At 39.7% G+C, this 27,376-nt stretch overlaps 1 pseudogene; it reads left to right on the plus strand.

Annotated features, from left to right (window-relative positions):
* The first annotated feature begins 8,512 nt into the window (after positions 1 to 8,512).
* On the plus strand, positions 8,513 to 11,143 carry LOC120296382 (annotated as a pseudogene).
* Positions 11,144 to 27,376: the final 16,233 nt, after the last annotated feature.

A 27,376-nucleotide genomic window follows, 5' to 3' on the forward strand; every position in this document is an offset into this window, starting at 1 on the left:
GTATCGAGCAAAGTGAGAGGCATGTGATACTTGCTTCTCCTTGATAATTTTTGGGATTCCTATGATCTATAGGAGATAGATATTTCTAACAATACAAGAACAAAAAGGTGGTATCTACTAGTAGATTTTGTGATTTGTGCTATGAGTCAGACGACAATGAGCTTGTAAATATGAAGCATTTTCCCCATATGGATGCACATATAAAATGTTTGAAAAAGTTGGTCTAAGTATGAAAAATCCAAATATTTATACCTATAGCACAAGCTATGGTTAGAGAGTGTGTTACTTTGCATGATCAATAAATTGGTGAGAACTTTTAGGAAGAATGACATTATTCACCCTCAGGGAGATCAATTGAAGAGGTTGTGGAGATGACCCAGTATCAACATCCAAGGTATTGATGAAGTGTCTGAGTTTTTTAACTATGATGATTTAGATAGGGAGGATAAAAAGGTTTGCTTTCTGTAAGGAGCATTGTTTATCGAAGAGTGTGACATCTTTGTTGATTATTTAGTGGAATGTTGGAAAGTATAAGGATTTCTCCACAGTTTGATGAGTTTTGTGATGTAGACGACAAAGAACACAACATATTGCATGATCTAACCACGTGCCTCTGGTAGAGAAAAGAGAAATGAAGAAACATGTTTGAATGAACAATGTACTTTGTAATAGGGCCAATAAAATTTCATCATAAGATACCATAAGTTTTTGGCAAGAGATTGCAAGGGGCCAAATGAAGACCGAAAGGAAAAAGTATGGGCATTTGCAAGTCAAATTTCTTTTACGGATAATGACTTTTCCAATCTACTGATAAGTCAAATTGCATAAACTTTTCAATTTTACTCCTACAAAGAAATTGTGTTTAGATTGTGACCCTTCATAGCTTCTTCTTGTCTATGCAAAGACTCCGAGTCTTAAACTTACATGGTATCACAAATGCATCCCTTTCACCTTATTTTTCTTGCTTGACTGGACTTAGGGCATTCTACTTGAATTCTTGCACGCGTTTAATAGAACTCCCTTTAAGCTTGGAGGCAATGGTGCATCTAGAGGTGCTAGACATCTGACGATCCAAAATCATCTATATATCTATTCAAATTGGATGTTATTAATGCAACTAAAATGTTTATGCATGTCATTGTCAAATTTTGACGCTGGAAACCCAATCTCCAAGGTGATTTCAAGCATTTCTTTATTAAAGAACTCTAGATTGAAACACTCGGTGGTCTAATTAGGTCACGAGGCCCATCATGAAGGAGGTTTCTATCTTGAAAATGTTGAGTTCGCTGATATTTTCCTTTCCTAAGATGGAGTATCTTGAAATCTTAGTTAGACAAGCCATATGTGGGAGGAACAATTGACATTCAAAATAAATAAAGAATATGTTCTTTAAGCGAATTGCAAATACTAACTGAAAATTGGAATGTGAAGCACTGGTCCTTCCGTAGACACCTATATCTAACAAAGATTTCAAGGCACTCTACCTTAGAATAGGAAAATGTTCCTTTGCAACGGTCCTTGCAACGTGATTAGATCACCAAGTGTTTAGGTCTACATTAATGATGAATTCTTCCAATAATAAGTGGCTTGAAATCATTGACTTTCAATGCCAATTCAATTTAATTAAAAAAGCCACGTATTACTTTTTGTCGGAATTTTCGTTGTTGGCAGTTAAGTGATTATTATTTTTTCGAATTGGCATTTAAGTAATCTAGCGAAAAATTTTGATATTAAAGTGAGTGTTATATATAACTTTTAGCACTCTTGGTGTGTCCTTCTGCCCAAGAAGTTGCGTGACACTATTCTATAGGTGACTTTGCAGTAAATGCATTACTTGGGTTGGCTAATTTTAGATGACATAAAGTTGACGTTAGGTTCCAAAACCTCAATGTCGCAACCTCTTTTCTTCTAGCGCCCGCGATCGGGTACGAGCGCCTAAATGAGGCTAATGGCTCGGCTGAATTTATTAAACCCGGACTCTCCCAAGTCCACCAATTCACGACTTAATGGTTCAAGTTTTTAACCTGTAAATCATTTTTTAAATTGGAGTCGCCACTAATCGATTTGGGGTGGGTTGATTAGAAACACAAGTGAAGTATCGGAGAAATACTCACTCTGCGCAACCCCGAGAGAAATTAGGATCGGGGACTTGATTACATTAGTTAATCACTAAGGCCCTTTTGGTACCTAATCTTGTTTAAATCCTAAGGCTTTTTGGATGTTCGGGGATTTTCCATGCATTTTTGGGAGGAAAAGCATTTTTTTTTTTTTTTAGTCTTTTTCTAATTTTTGGACATAAAAAGAACTTTTTTGATTTTGGTATTTTTTGATTTTTTTGATTTTTTGGAAAATAAAATATTTTTTAATATTTTTCAGAATATTTTTGGAAAATAAATTATTTTTGATTTTCTCGATTTTTTTTGGAAATTAAAACATTTTTCGAAATTTTTAAATATTTTTCGATTTTCTGGAAATTAAAACATTTTTTAATATTTTTAGAAAATTAAACACTTTTTGATTTTTTGAGAATAAAATATTTATTTTTTTATTTATTAGAATATTATTTTATATTGAAATAACAAAATAAAACCAACCGGGTCGGATCCGCGGGTTGGGTCCGACCCGAGCCGGCAACCCAAACGTGGACCCGACTCGGATTTTTCGCATTTTCCTTTTTTTTTTTTTAATATTAAAACGACGTCGTGACCGGGCGTTTGGGGACGCCCGGCCCGACAACCCGCTCCCTTCGGCGAAACCCTACCCGACCCGGCTCCGACTCGCGACCCGAATTTCCGCCGCCCCCGTAATCTGCGGGATCCCTACCCGGTTCCCGATCCGGGTCCGACCCGTCTACCCGGGGTCGCGACCCGGAAAATCGGGAACCCTAGGGTTTCCCAAATGCGGCGACGGCGACAACGGTGACGGCAACGACGATGGCGACGGCGACGGCGACGGAAGGGGGCTATAATGAATGGCAGGGACGACAACTACGAGCTCTTTACCCTTTCTTGAACGGGCGCTACGATGGCGACGGCGGGGGTCGATTTGCGACAGTGGAGGCCGCGGCGAGCAACAACGGTGACGGCGAGGCCTGGGTTCGGTCAGATCTGGTTGGGGCTCTCTCTCTCTCTCTCCCTCGGGTTCACTCGTCAAGCTCCCCGAAGTCTCTCAGGGACCCCTCTGAGCTCACCACACCACGGCCGACCTACACTCGAGCTCCCCAAAGTCTCTCAGGGGACCCCAAGCTCCGGTGGCCTCTCTCTCTCTCTCTCTCTCTCTCTCTCTCTCTCTCTCTCCCTCCGTCTCCACCTGGCAGAACTTCTCCCTCTCCAGCCGCGAGCCTTCGGATCTGGGCTTGCTCGACCTCGGCTCCCCTTCTGAAGTCTCTCAGCAGGAAGCTCGAAGCTTTGCAACCTTCGATCGTTCTCGGTGTGCCCCTCGACGATGGAGATGGAGGCCTATTTATAGGCGAGGGGGCAGCCGGTTGACGGAGCTTCAATCGCCGTCCTCGTGCGCCAAGCGGCCTCGCCGGCCGAACCGGCGTCCCATCCGACGCATGCCTGCCCCTCCCACGTGGGTCGCCGTTCGCCTGCCTCTCGGTGTCGCGTCCTCTACGCGTGTGCTGTCAGAGGCGCGAGGAAGGAGACGACTAGTGGGGCCGGGCTGAAAGGGAAATGGGCCGTAAGGGCCCATTTGAGGGCTACTTCTCTTTTTGTTTTTCTTCCACTTTTTTTTTTTTTTTTTTTCGTTTTTTCTCCGCTTTTCTAAAAAGATAAAATAAAAGAAAACCTAATTAAAAACAAATAATTTTTAGGCGTCAACACTCAAGCACTGTTGATATTCTTTGTTCATTTAGAATTTGTTTGGTAACATGGGTGATGATCTTCTCGAACAAGTACCAAAAACTAAGATGTGTTCACCACAAATTTCAAAAAACAAGCCACAGAATCCGATGGAACTCATGAAAGAACTTAAGATGCATTCGTTTTGCAAAAAAAAAAAATAATGATTCAAAAGTTATTTTTCCCAAAATGATTATTTGTATCGCTTTAAAAAAAAAACGAACAAAATTTTCATCGTTCACAAAAAGATCTATTTATAAATTATTATTGGAAAATATTTTTTTATTAGCTTTTTATTCTTAACAATGCAAACAATCACTTTTAGGAAAATATTTTTTAAATCATTATTTTTTCACAAAATTAACAAAGTCTAAATGTAAATTTTATAACATACACATACCTCAATTACATCAATGGAGGAAGCTAAAGAAAAAGAGATCACACTACTAATCCCCGTACTTTTTCAATTTGTTTAATCTCCGTAATAGAAATTTTTCTTTTGGTATTTGGCAATTTTAGTCTCTAAATTAAATGTTGTTTGTTCAAATTGAAGATTCTATAAAAAAAAATAATAAAAGAAGAAGAAGAAGAGTAAATGCAAACACTAATGTAGTAATTTAGTCACCATTAAATAGTGATATCGTGTAGACGTGGCATCCTACGTGGCTTCTAAATTTTATCTAAGAAATATAACATAGAACATATGTCTCTAGATGAAAGACGTTTGTACTTAAAAAAAAAAAAAAAAAGAAGGAAAAAGAGGCATCCTAAACTCAACAAGCACAGGGACCACTTGTGAGGCTACTACCATAGTCTAGAGGAAATTGACACTAAAAGTGCCAAAACTTGCCTACGGCGCTCACATTAGTGCCAAGAGTTTTTCCTAGCTCACTTAAATGCCAAATTAGAGAAAAAAAACGATTACTTTAATTGTTTCCGACAAAAAATTCCAACCAAATTGATTACGTAACATTTATAATTAAAATTTTAATATGATTTGACGCATTTTCTTTAAAAAAAATCCAGTCTACATCGACGTCCAAAACAAAGTCGCACGATAATAACTTTTTAATTGAAATTTGCACTAAATGACCATTTTTTTAACAACAACTAGTACTGAAGTGATCATTTTTCAATAACGATTAGTACTTAAGTAATCATTTTTAACAATAATTGGCACTCAAACGATCCATATATACAATTTTTGACATACAAATAATGACTCATAACTTGTCTGCATGATGTTATTTAGAGGTTATATGCTAATTAAGTACGTCAAAGAGCCACGTAGGATTGAGAAATTAATAAAATATGGCCACATCAACCCAAATCGGAGTTGTCACTTAAATGATCGTTTTAAAAAAAATTGTAGTTAAGTGATCTAAAAAAAAAAAAAAAAAATTTGGTACTAAAATGAGCGCTATACACAACTTTTGACACTTTTGGTGTCCATCTCCCTAACTTCCTATTCTAATTCTTGAAAACTGAGATATGCTTCCATCTCTAAGAATGATTTAGGACTAGTCTAACATATTTGTATCTATATCTATCTAGGATTACTAGTAATTGCAGAATCGATGTAAAAATTTTTCTACACATTATGTATCCATTACTATTACTAAATCAAAGGTGATTGATGTATGATGTGTAAAATAAAGAGTTACACGTGCCGTATATGTAGGAGAGAGTTCTAGTCTCCTATTACAATCTTCAAAATACCCTTAAAAATTTTGTCATACTTTTCTCTCACGCCATTGATTTGAATAAGATTGTAAATTATGGGACATAGAAATTGTCAATTTATTGTTATCAATAAAGTAATTCTTTAATGTTAAAATTCAAAACAGGGGATTATTGATCTTCATGATTTTCACAATAAGAGGGATGAAAACATACATTTATCCATAGCAATACCTTTGAAAATATTTGTTGCGGAAAACCAAATAGATCTAATTTCTCTCCCTTAATCCATACTTTTCCTTAACATATCTTATCTTATGGAGGGTAAAATATAACGTCCGTCCTCTTGCTGAAAGAAAATCATATCCTATTTATACATGCTATTAATAGGCATTTTCCATCAAAACTCCTTTTAACTTCATAAGAGTCGCACTTCTTTGGAAGAACGATAACTTCTCAATAGAATTGTATCTTTCATCTCTTTTATAAGATTTGCAACATTTCATAGCCAATACATTTTAGCTCTTAAATATTTGTTAAACAATTAAATAAATATCATGTGGGTCACAATAATTCTTACATTAATAATTTAGCGCTGAAACTGTTGTATCTTTGAAATACAACGTGCAGCATGTGGATCTACATTAAAACCATGCTTGTTCGAAGATATTGGGAGGGTAGATAAAAGGTTCTAAAAACATAATTGTGTTTGGATGAAAGAGAGGGAAGGAAATGATTAGGAGGGATCAAGGGAGATGATGAGGGATTGATCAGGTTAATTCATGTGCATTCTAAAATCATATGAAGGGATTCGTAGGTATTTGAACAGATTTGTGCGCCACTCAATAAATTTATTCTTCTTCCTCACTTGTAAGACTATTCTATATCTATTTATGAATACACAAAAGGCTATTCGCATCACAATCGTTTTTTTTTCCTTTTTCCTCCCTTGCATCTTGACAACAATTTAGCTCAATCCCTTACAATCCTTTCTTTCTTCTCTCTCTTACAATTATCTAAATCCCAGTTTTTTCTTTCGAATCACCTCATCCAAATTAATGTAAATCTAAAATATAAATAGAACTTCTCTCGTACCATAAGATGTGCCCAGTCTAGAATGGCGGCCGAAACTGTGGACTTTCGTTGTCTTTCATTTTTCCACCATGCGTTTGTCCTACCTCACGTGGAGAAATTTGCACCATTCTTTAGACGTTGTTAGATAACGATGCTTCTGATTTTTATAGCCCTTGTAATTAATTGTATATGCAAATGTGTGGAGTTGGACTCGATCAAAGTCTATGGAAAAAAAATATATTGACTAATTAACAAAGAAAGAAGAAAAGTGGGCTCTGTTGTTGTAATGGGAAGAGGGCAAGCTTGAAAGAGAGAAATAAAAGAAAAGCAAGAAAGAAAGGGAAAAGAAGAAGAAAGGGAAGAAGGTTTTGCGCTACATGCTATGGGGGTCTTGCAAAGCGGAGTTTACTTCTATTCGCAATTCTCGGTAAGGATTCAAGCCTTTCATTTTATAATCGGAATAGTTTATGGAATTATGGTACAAATTCAAAATTATGTCAAATTGGAACAGCAAAGTCCGATTTAGAAGTTGTTAAGTTGAAAATTTATGGGGTATTGATAGTCTAGGATGTTATGGAGCTATGTGATTTTACATAACTCAATTCGAGCTTACGGTGTGCCCGAAACAAACTTTTGAAATTGGGTGCACATGCTGAACAGTAACTCAACCAGCAGCTTTCGGTGCTGAATCTCACCAGTTGCCATCTACAGTTTGGCTGGCCAAACTGAAGATCTTTAAATACTTTAAAAGGGCTTTCTTTTGACAATAAGCGCACTTGAATTGGAGTTCAGTAAAGAGATATGGTGTGAAAAGTTTGTCATGCGAGTGATTATTCTTCACACTAGTGGTTTTTTTGCCATAATTAGTCATTCTTGAGGTCTCTCAGCGACCCATAGTGAGCATTTTGACTCTGAATCAAGTATGGTTAAAGAAGCATTTCACATGGTTTTGACTCAATTCTTGTTTAATTAATAAAATTACGAGATTTTCGGCTCATATAGCTAATTATTTGGTTTTGGGTATTTCTAAGTAAGTGATACCATCTCTTCTTTAAATTTCTAAATTTTGAAAATGAAAAGAATTAGACATATTGTGTGCAAAATATTTAAAAAAAAAATTGTCTAAAAGGCAAAAGTGATGTTTATAGCATATTCAATGTATAAAATCTTGATTGGGCATTTACTACCATTTTTATTATTTGAAATTGTATTGAAAGCAGTTTTGGAAACGATTTATGAGATGATTATTGTGAAATTGTTTGAGAAATGCTTTAGAAATGGATTGCAAAAAGGTTATATGTATTGATTTGTTAATCTGATTTATGAAAGGTATTATGTTATAAAAGGGTATATGTTTGGTATTGTGAAAATGATTTATGATACCAATTCTAGATTGTTTCCGAAAAGAATTGATTTGTAGAGAGATAAATGTTTTGATTTGTAAAATTGTATTATGATTATGTGATTGATTCTAAATTGGATTTCTAGTATTGAAAAATGATGGTTTGGTACACACTATCACAGTGAAGGGTTTTTGGTTATGCATATTAGTTTTTAGGATATCCTTATGGCTCAACCACCGATTGATAATGAATGGAGAACTTGTCAAGGAGGAAACTTAGTTGCCTTGTTACTAAGCATTGTATTATGACTATTGTTCGATATAGTGCAATAGATTGAATATTGGAACAGACCATTGACATGTGACTGGATGAGATGAATTGATGGAATAGACTACTGATGTTTGATTTGAGATTGATTAATAGAATAGATTATTAATACGTGAATTGATGAGATTAATCAATAGACTGAACCATTGATATTTGCTTTGAAATTACTGAAGTATTTCTAATACGTATAAAGTTTTGTTGAAAAGATAAAACTTGTATTTGATCTCATGCATATGCTATACTATGAATTTGAATTCGATGAGTTTCGATATGGTTTTGCAAATATGTATAGCAGGTGCTTGTTTTGCTTAGAAGAGATATTGCTCACCCATTTCATTCTAATCTTTTCAAGTTCTTTAGCTAATGACAAAAAAGACAAGAGTGCTATCGGCAAAAAAGAGGAAAGTGCTATCGGCTGTGAGTTTTTGGTAATTGCATTTTGGATAAATTGAGTTGAGATATTTAGATATATATTTCCAGGTGTGACGTATCCTTCGAAATCAATTGCAGCAGACTTTGAGCTATGTTCTTCAAGATTCTTGTTCTGGTTTCTCTGCTAGCCGTTTCGGCTTACGCTCAAGTGACCAGTTTCGTGTACAACGGTTTCCAATTGGGAAAGCTGAGCCTCGATGGGATGGCCTGGGTCACCCCCGATGGCCTCCTGAATATGGGCTACGACGTCAGACAGAATATGGGCCACGCCTTCCATCCCGAGCCAGTCCAGTTCAAGAACTCGCCAAACGGCTCCGTCTTCTCCTTCTCCACCACGTTCGTCTTCGCGATCCGACCTCGGTATAAGACTCTGGGCGGCCACGGGATCGTCTTCATGGTCACGCCCCAGAGAGGCTTCCCCGGGTCCCTGTCTAGCGAATACCTTGGCATTTTCAACCAAACTGACCACGGCAACGCCACCAATCATGTGTTCGGGGTGGAATTTGACACGTTCCAGAGCAGCGAGTTTAATGACATCAACGACAATCATGTCGGAATCGACTTGAACGGGTTGATATCAGCAAATTCAACTCCGGCAGGGTATTATGCATATGGTGGCGAGTTCAAGAACTTGACTCTAATCAGTGGTGAAGAAATGCAAGTTTGGGTGGACTATAATGGAACTGAAAAGCGGGTCGATGTCACATTGGCTCCGATCAAAGTGCAAAAGCCAAACACTCCCCTTCTGTCTCTTACATGGGATCTCGCGTCAGTTATCAACGAGAACATGTATGTTGGCTTCTCGTTATCGACCGGTTCAACCCAAACTTCTTACTATGTTCTGGGTTGGAGCTTCGGGGTAAATGCAAAGGCTCAGGAACTTGCCCTGTCCCAACTTCCTAAGCTTCCTCAGGTCGGTAAAAGGATACGTCGAAGGTACTGACTATTGGGCTACCATGGGTGGTTCTTTTCCTCATATCAATCCTGATCTCGAGCGTGGTTTACGTGATGAGAAGGAAACGGAAATTTGCCGAGGTGCTCGAAGATTGGGAGAGGGACTACGGCCCGCACCGGTTGAAGTACAAAGACCTTTATATTGCGACAAAAGGATTTCGGGAGAAAGAGCTATAAGGGACTGGTGGGTTCGGTCGGGTCTATAGAGGAATCTTACGCACATCAAACATAGAGATCGCAGTGAAGAGGGTCTCACATGAATCGAGACAGGGTATGAGAGAATTCATAGCGGAGATCATCAGCATCGGTCGGCTACGTCACCGCAACATAGTGTCGCTCCTTGGTTACTGCCGTCGGAAAGGGAGTTGCTCTTGGTTTACGAATACATGCCCAATGGGAGCCTCGACAGGTACCTCTATAACCAACCAACAGTCACCCTAAATTGGGGGCAAAGATTTAGGGTGATCAAAGGAGTGGCATCTGGACTGCTTTATCTGCACGAAGGCTGGGAGCAAGTAGTGATCCACAGGGATATAAAGGCGAGTAACGTCTTGCTAGATGCTGACCTAAATGGAAGACTTGGAGATTTTGGGCTTGCGAGACTATATGACCACGGAGCCGACCCTCAAACGACTCACGTCGCAGGAACGCTTGGTTATCTCACCCCCGAACACACGCGAACCGGCAAAGCCACTAAGAGCACAGACGTGTTTGCATTTGGAGTGTTTTTGCTTGAGGTCGCCTGCGGGAGAAGGCCGATCCAGAATGGAGATGCGGAGGACACGATATTGGTGGACTGGGTATTTTCTTTCTGGGACGGAGGTGCCATTCTCGAGGCCAGAGATCCGAAGTTGGGGACGGTGTTTGTGGAAGAAGAAATGGAGTTGGTTCTGAAACTCGGGTTGATGTGTTCCCACGCTGAGCCGCTGATGAGGCCTAGCATCCGTCAAGTTTTGCATTACTTGGAGGGCGATATTCCAACGCCGGAGTTGTCATCCATCAGCGGCAGGTTAACAGTCGGTCATCACGGAGGTTTTGATGATTTGGCTAAGTCTCCGTCCTCCATGGAAGAGGCATTTCAGCAATCATATTCTGCTGCAGAATCGCTTCTCTCAGGTGGGCGATGAGCCTCATATTTTTGGTTTCTGATCTTATTCCGTGCTCTTTATTTGGGGAAGATCAATATGTCCTATGCTCTAAGAGTCACTCTATTACTAGTCGGTGAAAGGATCGCTAAAATACACTCTCTTAGTTCTGTTTTGGCTCAAATCGGCTGCCGCCACTGGCCCGGGCGTCGTTCACTGAATGGTGCACTACTTGCAAATCCAACCTTCATTACTCAGCATCCCTCTTCATCTTGTTGTCGTTTGTTTATGCCTCTATATTATCCCCTCTTGCATAACCTCTCATTATTAAACTTGAAAGAAGAGTAATTTGTTGTACTCATCTGGCCAAAAATGCTAAGTCCATCTTTGTATGCTTCAACTGTAATTGCAGAAGCTGATGCGGTAGTTGCTTCAACTATGATTGTCACAAGAACAAAACCGGCTTGAAAAGGCAAAAGTGAGAAGAAAACGCAGATTACTTGCAAGTACAAAATAGAGCAAGATATCCAGTAAAGTTATGACATGTCGCCTGAGTGTACACGAAAACATCAGTAAAATATAGAGAAAGGAGATCAACTTTTGCATTGATTTAGAAAATTCCACGAAGATGTCTCGACAAAGAGGAAGGAGACTGACTTTATGCTTCCATAAACAACTCCGTAATAGAAGGGCCAAACATGAGCCACCTATCCATCGTTCCCATCAAATACAAACAGTCCAAATCAATAGAAGTGGAGATTGATTTCTTTCGGTTTTGGTCCCTTCTCCTTTTTCTTTGTCGCGACCCTCCCAATTTTCACGACACACAATTTAAAGGTAATGACCAAAAGCGGGCCAATAGTCCTCAATTAGGCCTGACTTCTCCTAAGCTCTTACCTTGTGCAATGTTGGGTTCATTTTAAATTTGAATTTAAGCATAAAGGATTATATGTGAGATAGAAGTCACTACTAGCCTTTTTGGGTTGGCTAAAAATCAGGCTAGCCACAAGAGTTTGTCTTGCTTCATACACAACTAGAGAGTGACAAGGCTTAAGAACATGATTATGCTAATAAAAGTTTATTCTTTTTATCGATAGTAGGGTTTATTTTTATCTTGCTTATGCCTTCCATTTGATAGAGTTCTTTTAAATAATTAGCACCCTTTGGATACCTCTAACTCGGATGGCATATTCATTCAAATGGTCAAATAGTTTTAATTATCAATTATAAACCCTAAGGGTCACTTGTTGTTGTTAATTGCTCATGCAATGGTTTTCAAAAGTTTATTATGATCCTAAGGTTTTCCCTAATCACATTAAAAGGAAAAGAGCAATCAATGTATTGAAAGTGCAGGAAGTAAATACCCAAGTTTTGAAAAAGTCTAGATTAAGGTGCGAGAAATAAAAACCGATACCTGACGAGTAACTAACACAAGTGACTTTGTTTTAAGCCCCAGGATTGCAACTCCAAATCTAACAAATAATGACTAGCCCATAAAACTTAACTTAAGCCCATTCTATTTCCTTCACATTTTTGTCTTCTTTTCCTATTAATTGTTCTCTTAGCTTCTTCTTTACTTGCCATCTTTTACGCTAACTTCCCATTCCCAGGACTTTTTCCTCATCGCCCGTTCAACGCTCTGCATATTTATTCCGCAACACCTAAGCTTCAACAAAGATAGATCCACATCCCATAAAACATGATCTCCCATTAACCCACACCACCTATCACTGATTTGCCACAGTCTACTTGGGACCAGCTATCAATCGCCACCTCCATCACCAACCTTTAAATGCTTATACCTACGTGGCATGACTAGCACAAGCAGATAAAAAGTCTGTGGTAAGCAAACCTAGATGTATGTAATGGTTAACATTTGGGCCATGGATTTTTTGCCACCACCTTGTCAACGACTGCTACCGAATGTAACCGGAGGACATGCTCACATAAAAATAAAAGTGAACAAAAAAAATATGGTCAGACATAGTCTCGGTGGAAAGGAAATCATACTGAAATCGACCGAAATCAGAGCTTCAAGTGGAACTCTAAGTGAAGTCGTCTTCTTCAAGTTCCTCAGCCTCAAAACAAGGGCGAGCAGTGCTCCCTGTGGCTACCGGACCGACAGTGAAGAGAGATGATACAGCCACTATTGGCACCTTCGTTCCTCCGGTCATTCAACTATACATTAAGAATATCTTTTTAGCACCCTCCGATTCCTCAACCTTGGTGGATCCATCAAGTCAAAACAACCTCTGGTCAAAAGCAAGCGACTTTCCTCTAGATGAATTAGTAAGTTTGCCAACGCATGCTGATCCAGAGTTTGAAACTTGACAAATCTTCCATTCTCATCATTGCTTAGCAAGTTAGCATTGACTAAATTTTTGGAATTTCTGGCGGTCATTTTAGGTGTCTACCATACCATTTGTCATGCCTTGAAACTCGAGCACGTGCCCATCCTCGGTGGTCGATTAAACTTGTGATGTTCTAGGACGTGTTGCTGACTCATTCAATTTTTATGCACATTCGGAAGTGTATAAACTAATCCCCTAATACAAATATACATGGGATAGAAAAACAGGATCACAAATTTCAAATCAAACACATTATTAAAAACCACACTTGGGTTTACAAACAGATATCAACTCTAGGATCTAAGTACATGAGGTCTATCTTCAAAAGAACTTCTAAGCCACTTATGCTCATGACCCTTCTGCCTCAAGCTCTAGGTCATTCCCACTAGGGACCTGAAAAGTTAAGCCCGTGACAGGGTAAGACAATGTCTCAATAAGTTCACCCCTTAAACTCCAACTAAAAAAGAAATACGCCTAAAGGCAGTTTATGCACACACAAGACAGAGGACTTACCTCACCTCAGTTCATTCTTGCAAGTTAGTATAATTCATATACTTAACTAATCAATTCAATTCAATTCGGTTCATCGATCAACTCAGTCAAGTCATCCAAGGATAAATCGATCCGCTCAAATCGAAATCATCAGTACCATCTACAAATTCGATCAATCCAATCACTACTCACCCAAGCTAATGTAGATGGTATAGCTCACCAAAGCTAATATATAATATTAATGCTCACCAAAGTTGAAATATGTCGCGACCTCCCTGAAGCGGGTTGGACCACCTAAGGGTTCGGCTAATGGATTGTTAAGCCTAGACTTAACTCGGGCTCTCCCAAGCCCATACCAATTCGCGGCTTAGGTTCAAGTTCTTAATATGCAAAAGATTTTTATCATGGAGTCGCCACTAATCTATTTTTGGTGGGTCGATTAGAAACCCAAGTAAAGTAATAGGAAAATTACTTCACTCCTACGAACCATAGATTAAATGACTTCGGGGACTTGATTACGCTAGATTTTTCTAACGCCCTTTCGGTACCTTTTCTTTTTTATTTCAAAAAATATTTTGCAGGCAGCTTGAATTGATTTTAATTTATCTTCCTAACATGTGAGGTGATCATGCGGGTGCGCAAACCATCAATTTAACACCCAAGAAAGCGATGAATAAATTGCAGGACTTACCTCATAGCAACGAAAGCATTTGCAATGTTAAATCAGAATTCATATCAACAATCCTAAATATGATTTCTAACACGCAGTTCTTTTTACTTATTTAATGAAAATCATGCAAAATGCAATGCATCTAATCTAACATGAAATGGCGTGACAATGTGTTCTAAACTACATGACATGAGTAAATTTTTTTTTTCTTAATGAACATGCAATAATTAAATATGCAAATCAAAATGACATAATTATAATGACGGGCAATTTTGGATTATATGAACCTAATTCTACATGACGTGCACATGATATTTATATTCCTAAAAATGCAATTTATCCTAAAAAATGAAACTAATTAATCTAAAGACAAATTTTTGTATTTTTCATGATATTCGAAATTAAGAAAAATGCAAAAATTACCTAGCTAAATTAAAATTCCATCCAATTTAAGCTTAGGATTAAGTCATGCTAAATCCTAATTTAAACTAAGACGTTATTTTAATCTATCAATTTCTAACCTAAGATGCAAATTGATCTAAACTTAAAATGAGACATGCAATTCTATTCTAAAATGCATGATGATTTTTTTATTTATGAAAATTCGTAATTAAAAATCACTAAAAAAACTACTAGAGTGAAAATTAAAGGGACATGTTATCTCTTCTAAAACATGCATTTAAAAAAAAAAAAAAAAAAAAGACCTATTATGCAACCTACAAAAAAACTAGCATCCTAAATTAATTAATTTTTCTTGGGATTTTTTCTGTTGTAAAAATTTAAAATAAAAAATCATATTCTAAATTGACACGTGCAATTCTTAAAAAAAAAACTAATATCCTGAATGCATTTTTTTGGATTTTTTTTTTGTTATTTTTTAAAAAAACGAAATAACTAAATACGCTAGCCCTAGCCCTAATCTAACTTGCATTTTTTTTTTTATGCAAAAACAAAAGTTAATTCAAATAACCCGATATCCAATCCATTCAAGATAAGATTAATACCAAAATTGACGAACCATATCTCGCGCATGAGATCGGGTTTGTCAATTTTCAATTAAATTGCGAATCGAATCTCGGGCATGAGATTGGATTGTCGATTTTGTAAGAGATTGTGAGTTGGATTTCAGGCGCAAAAATCGAACTCATAATCCCTAATTTGAGGGGACATTTCACATTGGAACTTCAATCATGCATTAATGAATAATCACGCTAAAAACTATATAAAAACAAACTATAAACTATATAACAAAAAGATAAAATAATAATAAAAAACTACCTAATGCTCCCCTTTTTTTTTTTTTCTTTTTATCTTTTCCTTTCCCACGCAAGGCTTGGGCTCGTGCGGCTTTTGGTGGGGTCACCGTCGGTCGGGTCGCCAAGGGGTTGGTCGACGGCGTTCGGTGAGGGGGCGATGGCGGACGAAGCTGCCGGTGTTCGGGGCACCGGCGAGGGGAGGCAACCGGCGAACCAGCGGCGGCGGAGGGCGAAACAGAGGGCTGAACGGCGGCGGACGGGGGCGGATCGGCTGGTTTGCGGCGTCGGGTCACGGTCGGAGGTCGCGGTAGTCGATTTAAGCTGCGGGAGCGGAGCTTGGGCTGAGGCGGTCGGACGGTAGAGGTGGCGCGGGGCGTCGGCGTCGGGAACGGGCGAGAGGAGCGTCGTCAAGTGCTGGCTCGGCGGAGACGGTGGGTGACGGCGACAGGGGCGTCGGGTCGCGCGGCGTTGCAGATCTCGTGGCGGAAGGTGAGCGTCGCGGGCGGAAGCGTCATCGGGTCGACGCTCGTGCAGAGTTGGTGCAGAGGACGGCACGAACTTGCGGGTGAGCCGGGTGCTGGTGGATGCTGGTTGCAGTGGACGGCGCGAGCTGGCGGCTGCTGGTGTTGGAGAAATCCTCATGAAGAGTTTTGAAGTTGACAAAATGTTTCCGTCGTCTAGTCGAAGGTGCAGACTCGTTAGTTAAAGTCTCGAAGACTTCAGGACAGCCGAGACTCAAGACTCAAAGTCTATCCTCATCGAGTCTACGATGCGTTGAAGAAAGGTTATCCCGAACTAGATGTTTTGTTCGGGATTTGACCTTATCATGCTGGAGAAGATCTCATGGTTGGAGAAGACGTATCGAATCCTTTGATTGATCAAGATTGATTCAATGACTGAAGATTCGATAATTGTCTAAATATTATTGGAAGGTTTTACTTATGGAAACCGAGATCCGATTGTATGGGCGAACGAGATTGATGGGCTATCAACACGTTCCTTTAATAGCTCGAACGATCTTCCTAATTGATTCCGTCCAACGGGTAGATTGGAGGAATTCCTTTGGAAAGTGCCAACGGGTATGATGGCATAAAGGAGTATATAAGGAAGACGTTCTTAGTTGTTTAAAAAGAGAGTGCGCAATAGAAAAATTCCAAAGTCTGAAGCTCCTATTTGTTTAGATAAATCTCTTGAGCGAACACTTGTATACAAAAGAGAGTCTATATTTGTGAGAGACCTTGAGGAGGTGTGATAGAATATCTACACTTTGTGGAATCAAGGCAAAGCGTGCTGTAACTTCTCTTTTGATCATAGTGAAATCCAGCCGGTGGGCTGTCAGTGCGGAAGAGTGGACGTAGGCTTGGAATAAGCCGAACCACTATAAATCCTGTGTTTGATTTTCTCTTCCTTACTCTCTCTACCTCGATCATATTTCAATCTGTTAAGAATTGCTTCCGTATTTGAGAAAAATTGTGTGTGCGCCTATTCACCCCCCCTCTAGGTGTTTATACTAGCAATATCAATTGGTATCAGAGCCTGTGTACTTACTTTATTTGAAGTGTTTTACTTCATAGTAAAATATCCATGGCTAGTATGCTAGCACTAGGGCTGATAGAAGGGCAAAGCAATACCAGACCACCTTACTTTGATGGAAAGGATTACAACATCGGAAGAACAAGATGAAAGCTTTCCTACGATCAAAGGATCCTCCGGAATGGGACGTTGTAGAAAAAGGAATTACTTCTACCCTTTTGCATCAGTCTCTGAAAGAGGAAAAGAAACTGAAGAATCTAGCGTAATGTCTCAGGAAGAAATAACCAAGAAACAGACACTCGATGCAAAAGCAATTTATTCCTTATATTGTGCTTTATCACCAACTGAATATAATAGAATATCTTCTTGTGGTACATCAAAAGAAGTTTGGGACAGATTGCATATCACCTATGAAGGAACAGATCAGTGAAGGAAACAAGAATCAACATTCTTCTCGGTCAATACGAAGCCTTTAGAATGAAACCAGGAGAATCAATATCTGACATGTTTAGTCATTTTACAGATATTGTAAATGGTCTTGAAAATCAAGGTCAACCAACTTCTGATCCCATGAAGGTAAACAAGCTACTGCGTGGACTCTCCAAGGATTGGAATCACATAAAGACTTCGATAAGAGAGACGCAGAGAATAATGCCACTATACGTTGATGAGCTGATTGGAACTCTTCAGTCCTATGAAGTGGAAATGATCAATGAAGATGAAGATCCAAGAGGTAAGAAATCCATTACATTAAAATCAAATGATGATTACGATGTTACAGATTAAGAAGAAGATATGGACGATGAGGAGCTTGCTCTCATGATAAGAAGATTCAGAAAACTAAACAGAAAAGGAAGAAGGTTCAACTCAAAGAAACAAGGCTTTCAAAGACAGCAGACCAAGTCTGTTGATGATGAGGAACTAAACAAAGATGTAGTCTCGCTTTGAATGCAAGAAAAGGGACACATCGGACCCAACTGTCCTCTTTTGAAGAAGAAGAAAGGAAAAGCTGAAAAATTTCGAAAAGCTCTCAAAGCTGAAAACTGGAGTGATGCGAGTGTGAAGAAAGTGATAATGAATATGCCAATCTATGTCGATGGCACAATCGACTCGGACACTGGATCGATTCGGGATCGACTCGAGTGCAGTGAATTTGAGGTAAGTAATTTTAAAATTCCTGTCAAAGTTTCTAAATATATTGAGGAACTATGCTTTAGTCTTAAGACTTCTCTCAAAAGTATTTCCAAACTAAAAAAGGAAAACTCGGTTCTAAAACAAAAGGAAAATGTTTTGAAAGAGTTAAAAGTCTAGACTTGTCATTTTTCCAATCTTAAAGAAAATGAAGAAAATCTTTTAAAAGAAAATGTTTTTTAAAAACAGACTTATCTAATATATCAAAGAAATTTTCTATGGGTTCTGAAAAACTTGAGAAAATTCTTTCAGCACAAAGACCTTACTTCAATAAGTCTAGTCTAGGTATGACAGAAGAAACAATTCCTTTGATTGATTTTCCTAAAGTAAAAGAAAGAATTAAGAAAAGGCTTTCGAGTGAGGTTTACAAAAATCACTTCAAGAAAGTCTTTGTAAAACCTGTAGGTAGAAATGCTCTCAGATGTTCTAAGTGCAACAGTCCGGATCACTTTGAAAAAGAGTGTCCTATGGTATGGAAACCTATTAAGAAAGTATGGGCTAATACTGTTTATCTTACTAACACCAAAGGACCCAAGAAAATTTGGGTACCAAAGAAAGCTTGAGACTCTTTGTTAAATGCAGGTCTCCATCAAGAAACAGGTAAAGTGGTATCTTGACAGCGGATGCTCAAGACACATGACAAGAGACTCAAATTGCTTTATAAAGCTTACTCAAGTAAATGGTGGAAAAGTTTCATTTGGAGGAAACAGCAAAGGAAGTATTGTGGGATTTGGAACCGTGAAAATTGGAACTCTCACAATAAGTAATGTTTCCTTAGTGGAAGGACTCAATTACAATCTTCTCAGCATTAGTCAATTGTGTGATACTGGTTTCAAGATCTCATTTCAAGAAGGAACTTGTTCCGGAATCAGTAAAGACTCTACTCAATCTTTTCTGGGTCGAAGACATGGAAACATCTATCTTACGGATGTGAAACCAAATGAATCGCAATGTCGATCTCAATTCAAGACGAAGCAAGCTTATGGCACAAAAAGCTTGGACATGTCAATATGAAGCAATTAGCCAAAATCTCATCAAAGCGGCTTGTTCGAGGTCTACCAAAATTGCCATACCAAAAGACCGATTCATGCACTCCATGTATTCTGGGAAAGCAGGTAAAAAATTCTTTTAAGCCAATAAATCATGTCTCTACTAATCATGTTTTACAGTTGCTGCATATGGATCTTTTCGGACCAACCAGAACTCTGAGTATTGGGGGTAAGAAGTATTGCCTAGTAATTGTTGATGATTACTCCCGTTTTACTTGGTTATATTTCCTTTCAAGTAAGTCCGAAACCTTTTCGTATTTTGAAATTTTGCTAAAAAGGTTCAAAATGAAAAAGGTTGTGTTATCTCTAGTATAAGAACAGATCATGGAGGTGAATTTGAAAATCAAGATTTTACAAAATTCTGTGATGAATCTGGGTTTGTAAGCATATGTTTTCCTCTCCGTATACTCCTCAGCAAAATGGAGTTGTGGAAAGAAAGAACAGATCTCTTCAAGAAATGGCTAGAACTCTTTTAATTGAAAGTAGAATTTCTTCTCGATTTTGGGCAAAAGCTGTTTCAACAGCTTGCTATATCATCAATAGAGTTTTCTTAAGATCTATTCTTCAGAAAACCCCTTATGAGTTATTCAAAGAAAAGAAGCCTATTGTTTCATACTTTCATGTATTTGGTTGCAAATGTTTTATATTGAAAAATGCAAAAGATCGAGTTGGTAAGTTTGAAGAAAGATCAGATGAATGTGTCTTCCTTGGATATTCTATATCAAGCAAAGCTTATAGAGTCTATAACAAGAAGAGCCAGTCTGTAGAGGAGTCAATGAATGTCAAATTTCAAGACTCAATGCAAGATGAATCAAGTCAGACTCATCAAGAAGAATCTGAACCTACTTCAGACCCTTCAAAGTCTACAACTCAAGAAGCATCTCAGACTCTTGAAAACCAGCATCAAGTTGATAGTGAAGATCCAAATAAAGAAAGAGATCATCAACCAGACAAATCAACAAGTAACTGGAAGCATAAGTCCAGTCATCCCAAAGATCTTATAATCGGCGAAATAAATGAAGGAATTCGCACAAGATCCAAAAGGCGAGAAGAGTCTAGTGTTGTGGCACTCGTTTCTGAAATTGAACCAAAGGGCATAGAAGAAGCTTTATCTGATGAAAGCTGGATTGAAGCTATGCAAGAAGAACTCAGACAGTTCAGCATAAATGATGTTTGGGAATTGACATCCAAACCAAAAGGAAAAATTGTTATTGGAGCCAAATGGGTGTTCAGAAACAAAATGAACGAGAAAGGAAAAGTCATACGAAATAAAGCAAGACTTGTGGCCAAGGGATATACGCAAGAAGAGGGAATAGACTATGATGAGACTTACGCTCCAGTGGCAAGGTTAGAAGCTATTCGACTATTACTTGCGTTTGCTTGTTATAAGAATTTCAGGTTATTCCAAATAGACGTCAAAAGCGCCTTCCTAAATGGATTTATCCATGAGGAAGTTTATGTGGAACAACCGCAGTGGTTTGAAGACCCAAAGAAGCCAGACTCGTCTTGAGATCGAAAAGGCCTTGTATGGTTTAAAGCAAGCACCTCGGGCTTGGTACGACAGTTAAGTAATTTCCTATTACAAAATGGTTTTGTCAAAGGTAAAGTAGATACAACTTTATTTATCAAGAAGGAAAATAAAAGTTTCTTACTTGTTCAAATATATGTGGATGATATTATTTTTGGATCCTCCAATGAAAGTCTGTGCAAGAAATTTTCAAAGTCTATGCAGGATGAGTTTGAAATGAGTATGATGGGAGAATTAACATTCTTTCTTGGTCTTCAAATAAAACAATTGAAGGAAGGAACTTTCATTTTTCAAGAAAAATATGTTAATGATCTTGTCAAAAGGTTTGACTGGAGAATTGCAAAAAGACCGACATACCAATGTCAAGTTCTTTAAAGATAGACAAAGATGAAGAAGGGAAGAAAGTTGATCAAAAGCTGTACGGGAGCATTATTGGATCACTTCTTTATCTTACCGCCTCTAGACCTGATATTTTGTTGAGTGTTTGCAGACGTGCTAGGTTTCAATCAGATCCTAGAGAATCCCATCTCAGTGCTGCCAAACGCATCATAAAATATGTTGCTTCTTCATCAAGCATCGGTCTTTGGTATCCTAAGAAGGGAGACTTTAAACTTCTGGGATATTCAGACGCAGATCTAGCCGGTTGCAGAGTTGATAGAAAGAGCACTTCAGGAACTTGCCAGTTGCTTGGAAGCAGAACAGTGTCTTGGTTTTCAAGGAAACAAAATCGTGTCTCTTTCAACAACATAAGCTTGAGTATGTAGCTCTTGGAAGCTGCTGTTCACAAATTCTATGGATAAAACAACAGCTAAGAGATTTTGAAATCGAAGACTCATGCACAGAGATTAATTGCGACAACACCAGCGCTATCAACCTCACCAAAAATCCAATTCTCCACTCAAGAGAGAAGCATATAGAAATTCGACATCACTTTATTAGAGATCATGTTCAAAATGGAGATGTTTCAATTCAATTTGTTGACTCAAAGAATCACCTGGTGATATACTCACGAAGCCTTTAGAGAAAAATCAATTTGAGTTTATACGGACCCGGACTCAATATTTTGAGGTATGAGGATATCAAAGTCTAAAGACTTTCGGACTCGAGCTTACAAGACTTTATCAACGGTCTTGTCTCAACCTTCGGGTTTGTAAGTCTTTCTCTCTCCAATCTTATCTTGAAAAGGTACGATCATCGACCGTGTTTAAATTGTTGCCGTAAATATTACATCGATTCATTTTCAAAAGGGAAGTTATTTTTGAAATAGCTATTTTTACGGATAAAATCAGTTATTTTGAAAAGGCATTTTTTTATTTCCTTTGTGACGATTCGTTTTCTCTTCTTTTTAACCGAACGAGCACTATCGATTACTCTTCACTTTTTACTCTCTCTCAAAAACCCTAGAAAGCATCGATCTTCCATTCCCGTTTGTCTACTTCTCTAAATCTTCAAAAGTTATCATCTTTTTGGGAAAGTCAAGCTAGGAAACTTCCAAACACTGTTAAAGATGTCTTCTTCACGAAAGTCGTCAAGAATCGCAAGCAGGGGACCACAGAGAATGAGTAAGGGGCCTACGCACTTCGATCTTGCGAAGATGAAGTTTCTCCCGGATCAGCAACCGAGCCCACAACATTCTCAACGGTGTCATTCTCCATCATCTAGTCCTCAAGGCGTTGTTCATCAGGAAGAAATCATCGAGGAAGCAAACCTCGTAAGAGTTCAAAAGCCTGCTTTTATCTACAAGCTATATCGTGCTTTAAAAGGAATTCGTACTCCTTTGAACTATCTTGATAGTTTTGTTAAAGAAAAAGAATATAGGAACGAATATATCTTTCTGAAAAGAATGTAAAGTTTGGGAATCGCTCGTAAAGGGGTGGCCGAGGAAACCCTTGCGAATATCCCAAGTGATCCTCGTGGGGGGCCAAATCACGTAGATGGGAATGATGATGACAATCTGTTCGGTCTATTTCAACCGAAAATGGGTATTACGGCTGAAATTCAAGGAAAAAGGGAGATTTGTTCATATCAAAGGAACAAAAGGATCTGTACTCGAAATTGTCAAGCGTGGGGTAATAAACCCTAGGAGTGTGGACTTTGATTTTCTGGATCTTTGTGAAAGTGAACTTGAGGGAAAAGTTCAGTTTTCTTCAACTTGAAAAGTTCATTCGACTCAACCGAGGCTTATCTTGAATTGATTTGCTTACTTCTATTCAAATCTTAGCTTTTAGATGCGAATAGATTTTCCTTCGATGTCAAAGAACAAGACTATGTTGTGGATATGGATATGGCGAGATGTGTTAGAAGTTGAGAGAGGCAGATATCAACCGATTAAAGTTTCCATTGCTCGGGCCACACTTGAATTGGTGAAAGACAGGAGAACAGAAGAGAAGATCACCTACTCAAGGATGAATGCATTCAACATCTTGCTTCACAAGACTGTGATTAATTGCCTTCGGCCGAAATCAACTTCCAAAACTGATGTTTCAAGCTCTAAGGCAAAATTGATGTATGCCATCAACTGTGGAAAGAAGTTTTCTCTCCCTCATACTGTCATGTTTCACATGTACAGAAGCGGTGATGAAGGACAGAGGTCAACTCCCTTACCCAAGCCTTGTTACGAAGTTATTCGAGACATCTCGAATATTCAGCCTCCGCAAATCTTTTGTGTTCGATCATGCGATCATATGGTGGTAGGACTGAAAATGGTGACCAAAATGCGTCTCAAGGAACCGAGCAAGGAATTGGAGAAATTCAAGGAGAAGACTCCTGCCAAGTCTCATCAACTCTCTTCTGCTGCTAAGAGAAAAGGGAAGGAGCCCATGGCTACTCCATCAAAGAAAAGAAAAGCTCTCCTCGTTGAGGATGAAGATGATGACGATGACATCACCATCTCGCAATGGCTTTGAAGAACTTAAGTCGTTCGTTCCCGAAAGAATCGGAACAAAAGACGAAAGAAGCGAGAGGAAAAGGAAGAAGAAGAGAGAGAAGCAAAGGAGAAGGAAGACGAAGAAAGAGAAACAGAGCAAGAAGCAGAGCAAGAAAGACCCGAAGAAGAAAGAAGAGAAGGAGAACCTGAGGAAATCTCTTCTCCACCTGTAGGCATGAAAACATGGGGAGTTCAGGAGAAAGGAGTGACATCTTCATTTCCGGATGAAAGTGAAGGAGTCGGTCGTTCGCTTGCACCCGAAGATGTTTATGCATCTCAATTTCCAGAGGAAGGTCATGAAGCTTCATCGCCCAACCTGCGAGATTATCGATCCACCATCGTCGTTTTTACTCCATCGAATGAGCGAAGCAAGTACTCGGGCCCGATAATGGAGCAGATTTTCATGAGAATCATGGATATTCTCTTGGAGATGAAAGGTCAGATTTATGCCTTGGGATGCGAAGTTCAAAGCTTGAAGAATGAAGGTCAAGCTTCTTCCTGTTCATTAAATGAAAAGATGCAAGCCCTCTCTATTCAAAATCAGGCCAATGCCAAGAGTGAGGAGGTTGTACAATTTGAAGGAAGACTTTAAGAGGCTGGAAGGCATTGTTCGAGTCTATGGAAGATTTCCAGCTTGTCCGCGTTCCCAAGCAATCTTGATTTCATCTCATACTTTTTAAATGATGACAAAAAGGGGGAGAGATGCATGATTTGAAAACTTTTGAAAACTTTCAATCTTTTTAACTGTTTGTTGGATTGTGTTTAACTGTCTGTTTGTTTTTGACAGACTTTGACTTTGTTTTGTGTCTAGATAAGAACTGCCTAGACTTGGATTTATTTGCTTCTATTTATCAATATTGATATCTTATGAATGGCTTAATCATATATTGGACTAACCTATTTTCTGTGGTTGCAAATTCTAGTGTTATTCTATTAGCCATTTATTTCTATAAGATATGCATATGTGGTTGAGAAATGTTTTGCAGGTCAAAGTTATCCAAATCTGCAGGAAGGTTTTGTCACCATCAAAAAGGGGGAGATTGTTGGAGAAATCCTCATGAAGAGTTTTGAAGTTGACAAAATGTTTCCGTCAGTCTAGTCCGAAGGTGCAGACTCGTTAGTTAAAGTCCGAACACTTAGGACAGCCGGACTCAAGACTCAAAGTCTATCCTCATCGGCGGTCTACGATCCGTTGAAGAAAGGTTATCCCGAACTAGATGTTTTGTTCAGATTTGACCTTATCATCGGAGAAGATCTCGTGGCTGGAAAAGACGTATCAGAATCCTTTGATTGATCAAGACTGATTCAATGACTGAAGATTCGATGATTGTCTAAATATTATTGGAAGGTTTTACTTATGGAAACCGAGATCCCGATTGTATGGGCGAACGGGATTGATGGGCTATCAACACGTTCCTTTAATAGCTCGAACGATCTTCCTAATTGATTCCGTCCAACGGGTAGATTGGAGGAATTCCTTTGGAAAGTGCCAACGGGTATGATGGCATAAAGGAGTATATAAGGAAGACGTTCTTAGTTGTCTAAAAAGAGAGTGCGCGATAGAAAAATTCCAAAGTCTGAAGCTCCTATTTGTTTAGATAAATCTCTTGAGCGAACACTTGTATACAAAAGAGAGTCTATATTTGTGAGAGACCTTGAGGAGGTGTGATAGAATATCTACACTTTGTGGAATCAAGGCAAAACTGTCCGTAACTTCTCTTTCGATCATAGTGAAATCCAGCCGGTGGGGCTGTCGGTGCGGAAGAGTGGACGTAGGCTTGGAATAAGCCGAACCACTATAAATCCTGTGTTTGATTTTCTCTTCCTTACTCTCTCTACCTCGATCATATTTCAACTGTTAAGAATTGCTTCCGTATTTGAGAAAAATTGTGTGTGCGCCTATTCACCCCCCTCTAGGTGTTTATACTAGCAATATCAGGCGGCGTCGGAGCTTAGGCGGGGACCGGTGGCGGGCGAGGCAACTGCGGCGGCGGTGCGGCGAGAGGACGGAGCAGCTTGGGGACGCCGTGGCGGAGTGCGAGTGTGGGCGAGACGGTGGCTTCACGGGCTTGGTGTCGCGAGGGACCGAGTAGCGGTGGAGAGCAATGGCGTCGGGCAGCGGCGGCTTCACGGACGGACGGGATGAGGGACAGCGGAGCGGCGTCGTGGCCGGGTCGCGGGCGTGCGAGGCGCGGTTGCGAGTGCGGGGTTCGGGACGGTGTCGCTGGTGTTTGGGCGAAGAGCGCGTAGGCGCAGCTGCCGGGCGTCGGCTGGGTGCAGCAGCAAGGGCGGTGGCGCGCGAGGGCAGAGGCGCGGCGGCGGGCTCGGAGCTCGCCGGAAGAAGGACGGCGGCGGGTGGGCGGCTGCAGCGCGAGCGACCAGCAGCGGCGAGGAACTCCCGAAGAAGATGAACAGTAGGGTCTTTTCCTTTTTTTTTTTCTTTTTTTCCTTTTCTCGCCGTTCGGTCACTTCGGGTGCGTTTGTTTGTGTTTGTTTTAAAAATTGTTCCAGGAACGAGAAATAGAAAAAAGTGTTTATTCGGGAACAATTTTTGAACAAAAAAATGCGTTTGGTAAACTTGTTAGGGAATAAAAAATAAACAGAAACATGTTTGGTAAATTTGGATAATTTTTTATTCTTTTTCTTTTTCTATATTTTTCTATTTTTTCTATTTTTTCTTTTTTCTTTTTCATTTTTTCTTTTTTCTTTTTCATTTTTTTTTTTTCTTCCTTTGGCCGGTCGCCGGCCAAGGCCTTGGCCGGCGACCGGGCTGGCGAGGGTCGGCCTCGCCTTGATCCGGCGAGGCCGAGCTCGCCAACGGCGGGCGAGGCGCGGCTCGCCGGGCCACCGCCCGGGCGACGCCGACTCGCCCAGATCCGGCGAGGCCGAGCTCGCCCCGGCGGGCGAGGCGCGGCCTCGCCGGGCCCACCGCCAAGCGAGGCCGAGGCTCGCCGGCCACTAGGCGAGCTCGGCCTCGCCGGATCGGGGGCGAGATCGAGTTCGCCCAAGCCGGCGCGAGGCCGACCCTCGCCCAGCTACGGCGAGCCTCGGCCTTGCCGGGCCGGCGAGCCTCGCCGTGGGCGGGCGAGGCCGCCGGCCCTCATCGGCCGGTCACCGGCCATGGCCGAGGCCGGCGACCGGCCAAAAGAAAAAAAGAACAAGAAAATAAGAGAAAAAAAAAAAGGTGTTTCTCAAAAGTGTTTCAGAAACAAGAAACACAAAATTTGTGTTTCTTGTTTTTGTTTCTTTTTGTTCACGGGAACAAAGAACAAAAAAATAACGAAACGCACCCAAACGCGTTTCTGTTCCTTTGTTCCAGGAACAAAAAAACAGAAAAGGTGTTTAAAAATAGAAAAAAGAAACATAAACAAACGGGCCCTTCTTTTCTCTGTCTCTCTCTCACGTCTCAATCTCTGCTTTTTCCCTTTTTTAATCTCTTCCCCTGACTTCATATTTTCTTCTTTCACTCTGACGAGAGTCTCTCTCTTTTCTTTTTTTAATCCCCTCCTTTCTCTCAACTCGTGCGACCGAAGGAGAAGCCCTCCACCATCAAAATTTTTCTTTTTTTCTCCCCCCTAAGCGCGTGGCCTCCCCCCCTTGCGTATTTATAGGGTTCTTGGAGTCCAACCGACTTTAGTGTGAA

Source organism: Eucalyptus grandis, chromosome 7, assembly GCF_016545825.1.
Source record: "Eucalyptus grandis isolate ANBG69807.140 chromosome 7, ASM1654582v1, whole genome shotgun sequence".
NCBI lineage: Eukaryota > Viridiplantae > Streptophyta > Magnoliopsida > Myrtales > Myrtaceae > Eucalyptus > Eucalyptus grandis.